General features: G+C 32.7%; 1 long non-coding RNA gene across 1 annotated transcript; it reads left to right on the top strand.

The window, feature by feature from the left end:
- Positions 1-362: 362 nt before the first annotated feature.
- LOC143054166 (uncharacterized) lies at positions 363-8,515 on the top strand. Its single transcript, XR_012971581.1, has 6 exons — positions 363-799; positions 1,312-1,733; positions 3,072-3,240; positions 4,189-4,385; positions 5,610-5,658; positions 5,977-8,515. It is a non-coding gene; the product is annotated as an uncharacterized LOC143054166 (long non-coding RNA).
- The last annotated feature ends 9,840 nt before the right edge of the window (positions 8,516-18,355 follow it).

Raw genomic sequence — 18,355 nt, 5'->3', positions numbered from 1 at the left:
AGTAGAAAAATCAATAATGAAAAAAACGGGAAAATTGTACTAATGAACTCAATCTCGTTCAAACTTTTTTTTGTCATTTTTTTTTATTCCCGCATTTGCGCAGAACGCAGAAATCAACTTCCATCTTCTGGTCTCGTTGTCGTGAGACTTTGAGTAGTCTAGGAAAATATAGGATCTCAAGGAACACAATACCAATTTTTCATTTTTTTTTTTAATATTCTTAGTCTTTGATATGAATTAACGTTACCTGATGCATTGCGTTTCTTTGTTTACATTGAACATGACGTCATAACTTAAATAACGTCACAAGTAAAATCGGAAAGTTACGGTATTTCCTTTTCTCTTTTAACAAATATTTAAGTTACAAAAAATAATGCATACAGACTTCGTCCTCATTCACAGGTAATGCCTGCCTCATATTAATGGCCCAACAATGACAATGTACAAAGTGCCGATAAATGTAAATACATAAAATCAAACAGAAATCATTGAGTTTAGAAAAGAAAATCAGTAGAAATATAATTTCACTCGTATAACGTCCAGAATGGGGACAGATACAAAGTGATGACACTATTCCACTAGGCACTGATGAGATTTCAAACTGTAATTTGAAAGTTTAATTCTAATTTTTTGATTTTTAATTTCAAAGCTTACTAGTAATAATTTTATTTTCGAAAACCAGGAGCTTGCATAGTCCTCGTGTTGATAGATAGAATGGCTACTCAGACCCCAATAAAAAGCTCAATTTCGGTTGATTTAGAGAGAAAAATAAGTGAAATCCAACATCTGTCACATGCAGGTAAGATGATTTAAGTTTCATATGTCTCATTTATGCATCTTTAGTCCTTTTTTCTAAAACAAAAATATCAATTACATGTAAACTAAATTGTGGTTGCTTATATATGAATTCTTCCACTGCACTAAATGTGATACCATATTTTCACTAGAGACAGTTTAATTTTCAATGATCCTCCAAAAAGATGTGTTCTTTGAATGTAACGTCATCAGGCATAGTCACCTTTTGTAATGACGTCTCACTTGTAAATTCAGAGGATAGCAATACTATATGACGTCATTTTTTAGTTTTTATCAATAAAAAACAATGATCAAACAATCCATACTTTAATGAATGAAAATAAATTACAACTCAAGAAAAGTGTAAATCAGCTAAGAATTACAAAAACCACATGGTTCACTTCGAGACAAATACGAATTTGATTTAGTATAAACATAAAAACAGTTACGATCATTTTAATTTTAACAAACATATCAATAAAGATTACTAAACATTATTGTATTAAATATTATCAGGTCCTCAAGGAGACTTAGAAGACAACAAGACAAATTGGCTCGTAGTTGGTATTTGTTTGCATAGTATTTTATCGCCAGCTTTAAGAAAATATGTGGACCCCGTTGTTACTAACTTATACAACCTGCTCAAGATATCCGATCAGATCGACTTACAATCGAATACAAATCATCTACGAACATATGGCGCAGCAAGTATGTACCTCAATTATGAAGCAATCAATAACAACAAGACAACTCATGGTTATCGTACAGTTTTATGGGATTATAATGTACAGAATGCTGTTGATTTGTCAAAGTTATTTCTGCAGACGCACATGGCACATTACACAGCGTTTGACGGATCATGTGATTCATCTGCTTTGCTTGGCTTGATCGACAAGATAGACATGTTTCCTGGAAACGTACAGACGGCTGCAAGGGAGGTAAGGATATGCATATATATTGTTATTAAACTTTGTAAATTCTTTCATGTTTATACAAATCTGAATATGCATTTCACATGTATCAGAACATAAAAATAGATTAAATATAAAGACTATCATATGTAAACACAAATTATTTTACCACCAGGATTTTGATTATTAATCCTTCAGGAATAAGTACTGTTTAGATACCAATTTGAAATTTAGATAACCTTTCAAACTGATGAAAATAGCGGATTGCACTTTCTTTTTACTTTCTAGAAGTTTTTAACACTTAAGTTTTACTGAAGAAGTGTTGTATAAAATTTGTTGATATTGTAAAGCTTGAGGGAACTTTAAAATAAAAATCAACATTTTCGTTAATTACATTACTATATTACATACCTTTTAGGAAAAACAAATAATTCAAAAATAGTTGTTATAATTGTTATTAAAATACTAAAAAATGATATTTAAGTCGATATCCTTATTTTGTAATGAAGTATTTTTTACTACTTAACAGGAACTGTTCGTATATTAAGAATTTCTTTTTAACCCTTGTACAAATTTCCCCGCTACATCTAAGGTTGCCTGAATTTAGTATGAACAGCGTAAGAACTTTATACTTCGTGTTGCTTATTCTATGGTTTTCTATGTTGTGTCATGTGTACTATTGTTGTTTTTTTTTTCATTTTTAGCCATGGCGTTGTCAGTTCATTTTCGATTTATGAGTTTGGCTGTCCCTCTGGTATCTTTCGGTCCCTCTTTTATCTATAACATAGTTTATTCCTTGTGTCTATTCTTTGAAAAAAAATTACACTTTTAGGATAAGAATATATATATATATATATATATATATATATATATATATATATATATATATGGATACATCTGTTGTAGAGTTGTCACTGACTCAGACGTACTTATAAATATAATTATTTTCTGTGACTGTATATTACATTAATTTGTAGGATCCTTTACTATAGATAATTTAGCTGATCTGTAACAATAACATCTTCATGCCTTATATATCATGTACTGCAGTACGCCGCTAGATTAAAACTGACGTGGAAAGGTAACACACGGCCAGCGAAAGCTCTTTTTTTGAGAGCCCAGGTGGTCGTGTGGTCTAGCGGGACGGCTGCAGTGCAGGCGATTTGGTGTCACGATATCACAGTAGCATGGGTTCGAATCCCGGCGAGGGAAGAACCAAAAATTTGCGAAAGCAAATTTGCAGATCTAACATTGTTGGATTGATGTTTAGACGAGTTGTATATATATATATATATATATATATATATATATATATATATATATATATATATATATATATATATATGCATTTGATATCTTCTCCAGGTTAGATCAGCTATCAGAAATTCTTGGGCTCACTGTAATTTCACAGAGTGGGATACAGTGAAGTTTAATTTGTCCTTACAAAGAATTGAAGATTTTATCTATCTTCTTAAATTAAATGGAGCTGAAGAGAGTAAAATCATCGGAGAACTAAACAAATGGAGAACAAATGGTAAATACTTATTACTGTAAAAAACTTGAAAATTATACTTTAAAATATTTCGTTATTTTTTCCTTTCTTTCATTTTAATTTGTTTATTTTTTTTTTCGGGAGAATTTACTTTCTAATTTAATGTAACAGAAAAGATTATTTTATGATGATTATCTTCTTTAACCTAAAACATGTTTACAAAATTTTGAATAATTTTACGATGGATAACATGTTCTTCGTTGTTCACCGTCTTAAAACATGTGTCGATTTTTTTAAAAGACGATAACAAATTGTCAATAGCTTAAAAAACCGATGAAAATTTAGGACGTATGCGAACTGTTTTTCAGAAAAAGGAACCGCCAAATATAAGATTTTAAATTCAATGTGTCATGGTTAAAGCCGAGGTTGCTACACTTTTGGGAACATTTGTACAAATCTTTGGGGGACCGTGACCGACCTGCTGCAATGCCATTGCTTTATCGTTATCAATTAAACCTACATTGTTGGTGTATGCTCGACTTACCTTGTAGCACCTACCTATTCGTCCCAGTTCTTAATTTGATTTCGTCATGGAAATGTAATAAAAAAATTAGCTACTGTACGTTATAAAGCAACAATCTATTCATTTATACACACAATGGTTTCACTATAACAGTGTTCGTCCTTTCCTCGATACTCATTGACGGCTTTGTAATATTTTGGGAATTTCCATCCTCAAGAGACTGTCAACTAATTAGGTCTATAATATTATAACTGCATTTTTTATTTTTCTGCTGAATCCTATTACAGAACGATTCTAAACATGAGTGATTGTCTAAAACAAACATTTCACGACAAAATCGTGGTAACATAAAAATGGACTACAAGTGTAAACTTATCATTTGTTATTCTACAAATACATGCAATGTGTACTAGATGCTGTTCAGTTTTGTCTTGTTAATCCTATGATATTTGTTATTTTATTATTAGGTACAAGCTTCTTCCAAGGTACAACTACTGGTCTTGAAATAGTCGATAATATTCGACAGGAGATACAAGTACTAGTGACATATGCGGATGTTATTTGTAAATCAGGTGATACAGAGTTTTCACGAGTACACGCAGAGCTCTCAGAAATGGGTACAAAGCTGAGACAGAATAAGGAGAGAATCTTGAAACTTGAAAATGTAAGTTATAATAGCAAAAGAAATATATATTATCAATCATCCTGCAAAAAGGAATATAGAGAGAGGATCTGTAAAAAAGTCCTCTCTTGGAAAATTCATGTTTGATACATTAAAGCATGTTTGAACCACACTGGTCGCTTGTTTATAAATTCCAGTAAACAACACAATTGTGAGTCCTCTTTTAGTATTTGATACATATGGTATTGAGAATATTTAGACATTTCTAAATATATACGAACATCTTCAAGTACAAAAGATGAAGTAATAGTCTATTAGAAAAGTATTCTAATCAAACTGAAAATATTTGTATTTTTACATCGGATTTTGTTTATGTTGATGGTGTCAGAGTGGCATTTGAACTTTTGTAGTGTTTATTGTACTTTGAACTTGACTTCATTTGAATGTTTAGTAAAATTACTACCTCTAATACCCGGTATATAAAAATTGAAATTTTGTCGTGTTCTTAATTCATTTTAATTAGATAAGAAAGGTTTATTTATAATTAACACTAGCCTCTCATGTGACCGATCAGCCATTACAATATTGAAAAAATAAAGCATATGCATTGACCAAGTTATCGTTGATTTTCTGTCTACATTCGAAATATGTTTGATTTTGTTTTTACTGTGGGTTATTACTGTTTTGATTTATAAAATATGTAGAGTTAATTCTTGTGCAATCAAGTACATGTAATATTTCAAAACTGTAGAAACAGTAAGTGAGTCACACGCCGAGTTGCATAATCAGTGACATTGTTTGCTTCCATACAAGTTTCATATAAAGCTAAATTTCGTTTTTAATTTGGATTACTGAAATACTTTTCACACGTTTTTTGAAAACTTGCTGGTCCATATTTACATAATCGTCTAATATGTTAAAGATGTGTTGCTTCAAAATCTTCCACATTATTCGCTATAGGTAATTACTTGATTGTGGCATGTTCATTAGTCACTCAAGGATAAATTAAAAGGTATATGTTCAGACAGAGAGGATTCATATAATTTTCTGCCATAACTAAAGGATAAGATTAAAACAAATATGCAGGGGCTGCATATTTAAACGTGTATAAAGAAGCAGCTGCAATTCAATGGTTCATTCCTGTGTTTATAGCATATGCCTTTTTTTTAAGAGCTAGCCTCTGCATCCCGCTGCCAGAAATATAAATTGATGTTAAATTATTGGTTCGACATTAATAGACACTGACAGACTCCTTATTCTTTTCAGACTGTGGCCTTACAAGGAAAGACATTATTGGAGTATGAAACCTTATATGGTTTGTTTAATTATAAGATCACCAAATTGCAAGTTTAATTTTTGTATAAGCGTTCAATAGTCAAATGTGTCAAAACCTAAACACGTTTCGTTACATCAGAAAAGACAATCCTTATTAAATGGAAATTCTAAATTTCGGAAATTAGGTAAATAAATAATAAAAAGAAAATTCACTAATTAAAGTTAGCAAGTATTTAGGGTACAAGAGACAAGCATCAAAACATTTGGTTGAAAGTAAAGTACCGATAAAAATGAACAGTAATCAAATACACCACAAGCAACATTTGGGTCTGGCATTAATGATCAAGTGTTTTTGCAGAAGCTGATATTCCCGAAATTGAACGATGGAAGCAGAATAGTAAAGATTTTATCAAAACCGACATTTTTAATGATATATTAGAAATATTGAAAGACCAGCATTGTGTACTGTTATCTGGAGTTTCCGGAATGGGAAAGACCCTTACTGCACAAAATTTAGCATTGCAGTTATGCTATGAAACGGGATACAGTATAGTACCGTGCAGTAATGTTAAAGACATCAAAAATAGATTTAAAGATAATATTCGTCAAGTGTTTTTAATAGATGATATTTTTGGGAAATATACAGCAAATATCAAGTATATTGAGAACTGGATAAGAATTGAGGACTTTGTCAAATACATTCTATCTAAGGGATTGACAAAAGTATTAGCCACTTGCCGTACTGAAATCTTTAAACAGGAAAACGTCAAAAAGGTGATAAAATCATTTCAGGAACCATTTGATTTAACAGGGAACTATTCAACTGAAGATAAAGTCAAAATAGCCCGCAAATATCTCAAAGAGAATGATAGATTGTTAACAGATATTGTAATAAAAAAAGAATTTTCCCCATTAATGTGTTTTCTGTTCAATCAGCATGATGTCTTTGACGTAAATGAGTTTCTGAACAGTCCATACAAAATGTTTTCTGGTGAGTGGGATAAACTGAAAATTTTTGACAAAGAGAAATTCTGTGTATTATTACTTTGTGTCATATACAACGGCACTATCGACGAAACTAATTTTGATGTTTTAAACGATTTAGAAATTGTGGAAGAAATGAAATTTAAAAACATTTGTGATTGCTGCAGACTAGTACGTGATACACCTTTCTCAGCAATTAAAGACAAATTAGACGCTTGTGTTGACACATACTTTATCAAAGTAGATAAAGACTACAAAGTTATACACGATAAAATGTTTGACTTTTTATGTGATTACTTTGGTAAAGCTTTAATAGCACCTATTCTCAAATATGCAGATGATAAATTGCTATCTGAGCGTGTACAACTGGAGTCAATACAAAAAGCACATGGTGAGTTTACAATTGTCATTTCCTCGACTGACGAGCAAAAATACATAGATAGGCTAAAAATGGACCTTAAAAATGGAAAAATACATTGGTGTTTGAACAATGTGCAAATGAGATACAAAGAGTACAGAGAAAAGTTTATTAATGTTATTAAGGATTTAGATGATGACGTTAAGAGTAGATGGATTGATATTAAGGATGAAAACGGGATTAACGCCTTCATCATTTCGTGTATGCGTGGGTATGACGAACTCGTTGATCTTTTTATTTCTTTGGGGGATGATGTTAATTCACAAAATGGATGGTTTACACCATTGACAGCTGCGTGTCGAGAAGGACACTTACGCACGGTCGAAATCCTATTAGATAACGGATCGAACATAAACCAAACTAATAAAAATACTGAAACACCAATTTACACTGCATGTTTTGGTGGGCATTACAGTTTAGTTGAAATGCTGATAGAGAAACATGCTGATATAAATAAAAGAAATAGATATAATCGGACACCCATGTATGTTTGTTGTTTAAGTGGTCATCAAAGCATCGCACGGCTTTTGTTTGACAAAGGAGCGACTGTTTGTAGCGATTCACTCATAGTTGCAAGCCATGGTGGTTATGGCAAAATTGTAGAAAAACTAATTTCAAAAAAAGACTGTGATATAAATAGTATGGATATGAACGGAAAAACTGCTTTATCTATTGCATGCGAGGAAGGCTATACAAGGATAGTGGAGTTAAGCATTGATAGTAATGCCGACATTTTTCAAGTTGATTATGATGGTAAAACACCACTTCATGCCGCCTGCTGTAGTGGAAACAATGATATAGTCAGAATGTTAATAAACAAAGCTGCAGATGTAAATATGCTTGATGTGGATTTAGAAACACCTTTGCACAAAGCATGTAGGAAAGGCTCTGTAGACGTAATAACAACTCTATTGCAAAATGGAGCAGATATCAACCATCCAAATAGAGACAAACACACCCCTATATATTTGGCAAAGACAGAGGGTAAGATTATAAATGAACGCATTTTGAAATCTTTAGGGGAAGACAAAGCAGGACCAAATGAAAATTCAAATGAAATAGATAACAGACAAGACAAACTCCAGAAACAAGACACTACCAGAAATTTGATTAGAAATGGATGGACTCCTTTATATGAGGCATGTGTACAAGGTGACATAGGAACTTTTAAGTCGCTGATCAAAAATAGGGCAAATGTAAACATGCAAACCAACTTTGGTGACATGCCTTTGGTTGCTGCTTGCGAACAAGGCCATGGTTTCTTGATACAAATGTTACTTGAAGAAAAAGCAGATGTTAATCAAGCGTTGTATTGTGCTGTACAGAAAGACTGTGAAAGAGCGGTTAAAATTCTTTTATATAAGGGGGGATATATAGGTTATAAAAGTGCTGATGGAAAATCGCTCATAAAACTGGCTTGTGAACATGGTTCAATTAAGGCAATCAAAATTCTGTCAGATAAAGGTGCGGATTTTACAGAAATAGATGTAAATGGAAGGACACTGTTACACGTTGCATGCAATACAGATAGCGTTGAATTACTCCAGTTTCTTATAGACAAGGGTTTAGATATTAGCATACCTGATAAAAATGGAAATTTTGCGCTTTACGTGTCAATAGACAAGGGGTTTTATGATTTATCAAACTGTTTAATACAAAAAAGTTGTGCTATAACGATATCAGACGAAGACACAAGAAAAGCTTTGATATCACTTTTTGAGAGTGGAAATAAGGAATTGTCAAAATTGCTTGTATCCAACGGTTACACAGACAACTTATTACACAATGAAGCTATGTTATATCATGCGTATAGGTTAGGTCTTTATGAAAATATTGAGATACTCGGTAGATATGGGATGGATGTTAAAAAAACATATAAATATGGATATACTCCTATGATATTAGCAGACATTGGTGGAAATGATGTGCTATCGGAGATTCTACAGAGTGCAATCAGCAGCACACCTTTTGTAAGAGATTATTTAATTGTTAACAAAAGTATCAAAATAATATATAACTCAGACAAAGAGGTTGATGGCAAGTTTAAAAATGATCGCATTCTAATAAGATATGGTCATGAAACTGAAACTGAAAATAATTGGAAATTGCAGCAGTATGAAGACCTGTTTCAAGCATGTATGTTTGGAATCATAGAACCGCTCATGTGTGGAATGCTCCAAGGAACGCAGCATGATATTTTCTTCCAACCTACAGATCACTGTGTATCTTTTTGGGTTGAACAAACTCCCTTGTGTTTAGCAATTAGGAGAGGACATACGGAAGCAGTCAAATATCTTTTAAGACATGACGTAAATGTGAATCTGACTTTTGAAGAATGGAAAACTAAGAATGATGTATCCCTTTCCACCACTATTCGATACGGTTATACCCCATTGTTTGCAGCTTGTCAACGCCAAAATTATGAAATAGTTGATATGCTTTTGAAGAGAGGAGCCAATTTAAACAAAGCATTGTATGACGCAAGCAGAGAAGGTTTCTTAAACACTGTTCAATTTCTTTTACAAAAAGGAGCGGATGTTATTTCAATATGCCGGTATGGCCAGACAGCTTTATATGGTGCTTGTTTAGGTGGACACTCTGCCGTGGTTAAATTTCTGATAGATCAAGGGTCTGCTATTGATACACAAGTTCAAAAAACAAATATGTCAGACGAAATAACATGCCTTCATGCTGCATATGTGTGTGGCAATCATGATATAGTCCAACTTTTAATAAATAAAGGGGCTTTTGTTGATTCGGTTGGTAATTTTAGCCGAACCTTGCTACATAAAGCCAGTAGAGACGGAAACAGTAAAATTGCTAAAATGCTCCTGGAAAAAGGGGCTGATATAAATGCCTCTGACTTGTATGGCTCTACACCTCTCATAGCGTGTGTATTACAAAATATTAAAGATAATCGCGAGAAACATTCATTTGATCGTCACATGAGAAAATATGATTTATATGAGGATTTCGTTCAACTGCATCAAGATTATCTCGATCAACCATATCAACATTGTGTTCATTTTGGATCAAACTACAATCTTCTTACCGAAAATTACTATAAAGTCATTCAGCTACTTATTGAAAATGGGGCCGATATTTATAAGGCTGATAAGAAAGGCAGAGCACCATTGTATTATTCTAAGAAAATCGGAGATATGAAATTGACTGAAATGTTGTTACCTAAAAAAGTTTTTGCCGATTAAAGAGAACAATGCGCAGGAGTGAAACCGAGTTTCTAGAAAAAAGAGGAGATGTAATTAAAAAAAAAAACATTAGGAAAGTGACATTAAACCTTATTAGCTAATGTTTTGTTTAACTTAATATATTTTGCATCGGGAGGGGCGGGTAACTTAATATAAATTATGTTCATATGTTTTTCAATGAATGTATTTCATGTCACAAGAAAAGAAGGTAATTTTCTGTTTGATTCTAATTCAAAAATACCTGTTCAGATAAGTTCAAAGTTAAACAAACAGAATTATCAGCTAGCTTATCACTGGTTCCCAATATGACAAAATAAATTGTGGATTGGGATATAACTAGTTTGGGATTGGTAATTAGAAGTAAGGACATTATATGATGTACACAATGTTGATTTATAAGTACAAGTTTGTTTTAATACTCTTATACTGATATGGGTATGACAATATTCTTCTAACAGGTTTTTGGATTTGAAAAAAAAATGTTAATAGTAATGCATGTTACAATATATAAGAATGAGACGTTAACCCTATAGTTAATTTCAAGAACACAGTCTTCGAGAATGGACATATGTAAAATGGTTTTTATATAAGGTGAATCAAAATCCCCATGTATGAAGAAATTGAGTTGCTAATTATGCTTTAAGAAAGATATTCTTCTTATAATTGACTACATATGGTGGTTATTTACTTAAGGATATACATTTATATTCTATATATCACCTACCATGTTTCTCGTCATACTACAAAAAAGGTAAAAATATATTGAACAAGATATTATAAGTTACATTATGTGCTAGTGACTTAATCCAATATATATGAGGTCAGTAAATTCCATTTGGGTGAGAGCAAAGCTCGAAACCCCATATTGAATTAACTGACCATATATCGAGGACCCTGTGTATATCGTATTAGGTCACTAGCATACCATGTAACGAATTTATCTTACCGATTATCTTAACATGTGGTTTTCAGACTACTGGCCTATCATTGTGATTAAGTCTTCAATACTTAGTCTTAAGAACCTACTTCCAAGTCTCTATACAAAAACAAATGCATATAATAACAACTCGTTAGCTTTAAATGTTTTATTTAATTCATTTCAATCGTTCATCATCAATTACGTAGTCTGTTGAAATCTTTAATTTCAGATTTTTCGTCATCACCGTGTTGGTTTTTTTCTTATAAAGGAACGAAACACATCTACTGGTCGTATATTGAAATAAGCCCTGCCTATCAACCTGATATAGAATATACATAGTCTCTACTCGGTTGCTTTAAATCAATCGTATTCCTAGAAATGTAAAGGAGAAAATATAATGATAAATAATCCCCAATGGGAAATAGTATTCTTGCTTGCGGATTGATTACATGCACACGCATAAAACCATATCATATTTTTAGTGATGAACAATTTTATTAGCCACTTCCCGATAAAGATTTATCTAACCCTGATGTTTTTAGAAGAAATAGCATGGGTAATATAGCATCACCTCGAGCTATCATTTAAATGACCTCTATATACAGTCAGGTTCAAGAATACGAAATAGTTGTTCAACTAGTGACTTTCTATAGCAGCTCACTTGCCACACAAGTCGAGGTAGTAGTGTCGTTAATTATTTTATAACTGCAGAAAACTCTGTTTTTTATGTCTTTAAAAATCTCTTAAGAAAGACCTACTGATTTTGTTCTGATTATTATATTTGTTGGTTCTTCAGACGACACTTTTTTTTCTTTATTGTCTCGCAAGATGATTGGTATACGATAATGCACAGTTTATAAATGTGCCTATGAAAAAAATACCTCTCTTTCTGTGTGGTTTTAAATTGTGTAATAAATGGGCCTAAATTATATTTTATATATCTTATATACATACTATTACTTAAATTATAGTATTGAGCTTCGGGGTATTGGTAAACTTGGTAGCACGTCATCCCTACATTTTTTTATTTGAAAAAAAATATCGGGCGTAAAGGTGGGGATAATTTGAACGAAGTAGAATCCTAACTGTTTGTATTTAGATATATAGTTTGAAGCATGCTGCACATCATGAATGCATTCTGGATATACAGTAAAGTTTATTGTATATGAATAGAATAATATACGATCATGTAACATTGTACATAACTTATACCAGTATTTATATTTATATGTTTTAGTATGAGGATTTAAATGACTGTGATATTGATAAATGTTATAAGCATAACTATGTTACTGTTATCTTTGGGTTATTTTTCCAAATTTATATGTTTATGTAATGAAATAGATGTCAAGAACATATTTTATGGAACCCCTTAAAATACGACTTTAGTAAAAAAAAATAAGACCACTTTGATCTTAGCACAAACCTTTTTCTCCATAATTAAGACCTACAACACGCTCATGCGTACAAGCAGTAGAACATATCCGAGTCAATATTAGTTCATACTTGTTGTTAGACTTTACTCCCAACTTCGTTCAGCGCTCGTACAAGGTCAGGCTATCTGGATCGTTTGTGTTGTAGATTGTTTTTTTGTAGTGATACATTAAAAAAAAGTGGGAAAGCTAGTCTGTTTAAGGAAAGTCATGTGTTGGTTGTGGCTGTGGTCTGTTCTGCTGTCTTATATATATTTTTGACAAAATGTGTCATCCTTTAAATTTATTTTTTGATAAGTAAACTAATGTATTTGACTTCCATCATCGAGGATTTAAAAAAATGCGACCATGATAAATATGTCACAGTGACCTACTATATTAAGATGGAATGAAAGTGACAGACTGCCTAGACCATGTGTTGTAAATTGATTTAGAAAAGGAAATATAGAAAATATGCTATGGCTGCCAATGAGACAACTATCCACCAAAGTTCAAATGAATGCGACATAAGTAATAACAAGTAACCACAAGTCCTTCAACAATGAACAAAAATATGACAAAATTCAATTGAGAACACTAACGTCCAAATTTATAACTAAACAATTTAAGAGAAAAAAAATACAGACATGAACCAACAACAAACACTGAACCACGGGTAACTGTCTTGAAACAAGCACATGAAGAGTGTTACGAGGTTAAACAATGGTTGTATGTGTTCAACCCCACCCTAGAGCGGACAGGGATTTTAAGACACAACATAAGAACAAACTATTACAATCAGTTGAAATTGACTGAAACTATCAGACCGATACAAGCAGAAAAGATATCTAACGAAAACATAGATCGGACATGGCAGTGTATTTATACATCTATTTTACGGTTGAATCGGATGTGTGTGGATGCTGTGGTCCGTTGAAAAATAGCAATACCGAATCCAATAGACATAATATTAAAGCAAAATAATAGTCACTCTAAAGAAATTCTCGACAACAGGATTGATCCTCACGAACAAAAGGTTCACTATTGACTCTCGTCTAGCTGCTTAAGTTCAGATTTTATATATGTCATGGTTGATTGGTATTAATATATTACACGGATTACCAGATCAATAAATGAATACTAGACCTTATTTCTCATAACAAAAGATGAACAAGGTGCTGACTAAAATAGACACAATAAAGACAATAAAGTAAACAATTAAACCAAATAAAATACAGAAAGTGGCAAATTTACCACCTTCACATTAGAAATCCATGTGGACTGTGTGTAAAGCTTCATTCTCACACACACAAAAAAAAAACACCAAAATGATGTCGCATATCGTAGATTTGCATATAATACTTAAGGACCGGGTTGTTTCTACCACGTATGGAAAATATTCTTATTAGTCATGTGCAACAGAAATTTCATTATAATTAGGCAAATCAACATCCTTGTACGCTGGTATCTTCAACTAAAAATTGTATTATCGCAAACACGGGCCATGGATTATTGTTGACGTTGTATACGATACACACCAGCGATGGTTGAATGCTAATGGATAAAATGAAAAATTCTGAATACGGAAATGAAGGTGATCTTTCGTGTCTTATAAATGATTTCTCAGCCAATACAATTTTCAATCTCTAGATTTTCAAGACACGAATAGCATGTATATGTTTAAATAGGTCAATAGTGCAAGTTTATTCCAAAAATTGGAACAGCATAGTCCTTTCTATTATTCCTCATCAAGATCATAAAAATATCGAAGATGCAAGATAGGATTTCAAAAAAAGAAACAAGAAGATGTGGTATAATTATTAATGAGACAACTCCCCATCCATGTCAAAATTTCAAACAAAAAAAACCATTATAGGTCAAAGTACGATCTTTAACATGGAGCCATGGCTCACACCGAACAGAAAGCCATATGGGGGCCCAAAATAACTAGACGTGTAAAACCATTCAAATAGGAAAAACAATGGTCTAATCTATATATAAAAAAAAAAAAAAAAACGAGAAACACTTAAAAAACAACAACTGAACAAATGGTTCTTTACTGTAGATAGTACACTTATCTACAAATGGTTCTTTACTGTAGATAGTACACTTATCTACAAATGGTTCTTTACTGTAGATAGTACACTTATCTACAAATGGTTCTTTACTGTAGGTAGAACACTTATCTACAAGTGGTTCTTTACTATAGATAGTACACTTATCTACAAATGGTTCTTTACTGTAGATAGTACACTTATCTACAAATGGTTCTTTACTGTAGATAGTACACTTATCTACAAATGGTTCTTTACTGTAGAAAGTACACTTATCTACAAATGGTTCTTTACTGTAGATAGTACACTTTTCTACAAACAACTGAACAGAAAGAATCAAATCAAATATTATGAAAACCAAATATCTTACAAAAAATGAAAAGCATTAAAATAAAACATTAACAAAAATTGTAAGCCACATCTTTCGAAGAATTTAAAAAAAAAAATCAATAAATTGAAACTTCCATGGCTATTTAAAAAAAAAATAACAATAAATTTGGAAAACATCTATATATATATATATATATATATATATATATATAATATAAGTCTGAAAATTACACCAAACAGTGTTAGAGTTAGATTTTATACTGACAAATTTTTGTCCGTCCCTCAGCGGGATTCGAACTCACACCTTTGATACACTACAGCACCAATCGCTTAGCCTCATGTCCAGCGCTCTAGACCACTCGACCACATCCGCTATATTATATATATATATATAGATTGCCTAACAATGTAATTTTAACACACTATTTAGTATGTAAATATAAGAATGTTTAAAATATTTACAAAATGATGAAAATAAACGCAATATTTCGCTAGACCAACTAGCTTTATCAAGCGTGCATCTATCCAGGTGAAATGTAGATGATAAGAAACTTTTGCAGCTCAACGTCTGTGTTGCACTTAACTGCCTTTAAAATAAGAAAATTTTTGCAGCTCAATGTCTATGAGCAATTGAATTAAGCTGCTTTGAAAATAAGAAAATTTTGCAGCTCAATGTATATGTTGTATTGGATTTAGCTACCTTAAAAATACATAATTGGTAGTTGAAGTTAGCAACGTCCATTGGCCAATATTACGGGATAAAGAGGACGATGCTTTGTTTTAAATTATTCTTTATCTTTCCTGTATCTTTTTTCGTCTTTTTCGTTAAGACCATCAGGTTCTAAAGTGTGGAGTTGGTGGATCCAAAAGTTCTCTCTTCTCCTTTTCGCCGTGGTGTCCCACTCGGTGTTGACTTCTATAATTTGGAAAGTAACATTATCAAAAGGATGTTTCGTTGAACGAAGATGTCTTGTGAGAGGACAGTTTTTGTTGGTTTTATACGATGAACGATGGTTATTGAGCCGAATATTAAATTTGTCCATTGTTTCTCCCACATACTGAATGCCACAAGTGTCACATGTTAATATATAAATTGAGTTCTCCGTTTTACAGTTGGAATTAGAGTAGATGGTATAATTTTGTTTAGTAACGGAGCTGATGAAAGAACTGCTTGTATTGGCAGCTTTACAACACAAACAATTCCTTCGACCACATTGTTTGTAGCAACCGGGCGATGGATTAGGCTGCTTTGCTAATACAGATGTCACTAATTTGTCACGGATGTTTTTAGGTCTTCTGAAGGCCATGACTGGTGGTGATGAAAATACTGTTTTTAGATTAACATCATTTTCTATAATTTTCCAATGCTTCTGAACAATGGATGACACATTTTTAAAATCAGGATGGTAAGTGAGTACAAGGGGTGTTCTGTTAGCTGCTTTATTCTTATCTTTGTACTCAAGAAGTTCTTGGCGACTAGTTTTGTTTGCTCTTTCGAAAGCGCTATCAATGATGTTGTTATTATATCCTCGAACAACTAGATGTTTACGAAGTTGTCCAAGTCTAGCATTTTTCGTATTTTCAGTAGAGCATATTCTCTTGATTCGCAATGCCTGGCTGAATGGGATACCACGGGAGCAGTGTTTAGGATGGCAACTTTTAGGAGAAAGGAATTGATGTTTGTCCGTTTGTTTGGTATGGAGGTCCGTTATAATGGTTCCGTTCTTGATGTAACTCGTAGTATCGAGGAAGTTTATTTTCTCCATAGATGATTCATATGTAAATTTAATTGAATGGTGGAAAGAGTTACAGTGTTGTAGAAATTCATTAAGATGTTCTTGTGAATCTGTCCATTTGAAATCAATATCGTCAATGAATCGGAACCATGATAAGGGCTGATATGGAGCACTAGCCAAGAGGCGTTTTTCAAGTTGGCCCATAAATATGTTGGCATATGACGGGGCCATTTTTGTGCCCATACTAGTACCGTCTATCTGGAGATAGTGTTTTTCATTGAAAGAGAAGTTGTTATTCTCCAGTACTAGTTTCAGAAGTGTAACAAGGCACTCAGTAGGAGGATTTTTTTCACTACGAGTGTTCCATGCCTCTTCACACGCTGCTATTCCTTCGTCTTGTAGAATGTTGGTATATAAAAAGACACGTCCATGGATGCAAGTATAGTATTGCTTGGTAAAGGATTGAGGCTTTCCATTTTCTTGAGATAATCAGTTGTATCTTGAATGAATGAGGGTAGTTCTTTCACATGAGGTCTTAGATGATGGTCTACAAATTCTGATATCTTTTCAGTTGGATGACTATTCGCTGACACAATTGGTCGACCTGGATTGCCCGTTTTATGTATTTTAGGCAACATATAGAATCGTCCGGCCTTTGCTTCGTTCTCTAGAGGTCGGAGATAATCAAAGGTGTCATTGTCTATATGCTTATTGTCGAACATCTCTTGAAGGATGGTGTTGATCCTTCGAATAGTATTAAGCGTTGGATCTGTGGTTAATTGTTTATAAAAAATGGAGTTAGAAAGTTGTCGATTCCCCTCTGCTATATAATCTGTTTTATTCATGACAACCACAGCGCCCCCTTTGTCTGCAGGTTTTATTACAATATCCTCTTGATCTTTTAACGCTTTCAAAGCTATACTTTCTGACTTGGATAAATTATAAATTCTTGTATTTGTTATACAGGACTTAATATCAGACCTCGCGTAGTTTATGAATGACTCCAAGTTATCATTTTTGCTCTTTAGTGGTTTCCATGAACTTTTTTTCCTAAATTTTGGGATAGGCGTGACTTCTTCATTGGTGTCAGTATCTGAATCTGTTAATCCGGCTTCTTCAAGGTTTTTCTTGCCCCTATTGTAGAAAAAATCTTTCAAGCGTAAACGTCTAGCGAATTGGTCTAGGTCTTCGTCTAGCTGAAAGTTATTTACAGTTGATGGGATAGGACATAAGTTTAAACCTTTACTTAAAAGAGATTCCTCAGCACGTGTAAGTTCTTTAGATGACAAATTTACAACAATGCTTTCAGTTTTTTGTTTCCGTCTTTTAAATTTTCTTTTTCTAGGGATCTGATGGTTTGTTGTATTAATATCATTCATATGCTGATTTAAATGGACAGTATGAATTTTATCTCTTTGAAATTTATTCCTTTGTTTTTCTTTATTTTTCGATAGTTCAATTTGTTCAATATCTGCGAGGCGACGTTTAATTATTGCTAAATCGTCACGAGAAATGTTACTATTGTTGATGATATCTGATATTTCATTTACAATTTGTTTGTAATTTGTGGTTGTAAAAGAAAGTAACAGGTGAAGAAGCTGGATTGAACAGTTGAACAGAATTTCATTCCAACGGTTCATGAATCTTTTGGATTTATGTCCCGGTGCCTTGGGAC

This window comes from Mytilus galloprovincialis, chromosome 12, assembly GCF_965363235.1.
Source record: "Mytilus galloprovincialis chromosome 12, xbMytGall1.hap1.1, whole genome shotgun sequence".
Taxonomy (NCBI): Eukaryota; Metazoa; Mollusca; class Bivalvia; order Mytilida; family Mytilidae; genus Mytilus; species Mytilus galloprovincialis.
Note: the sequence above shows the minus strand (reverse complement) of the source record. Positions and strands in the feature narration are given on the sequence as shown.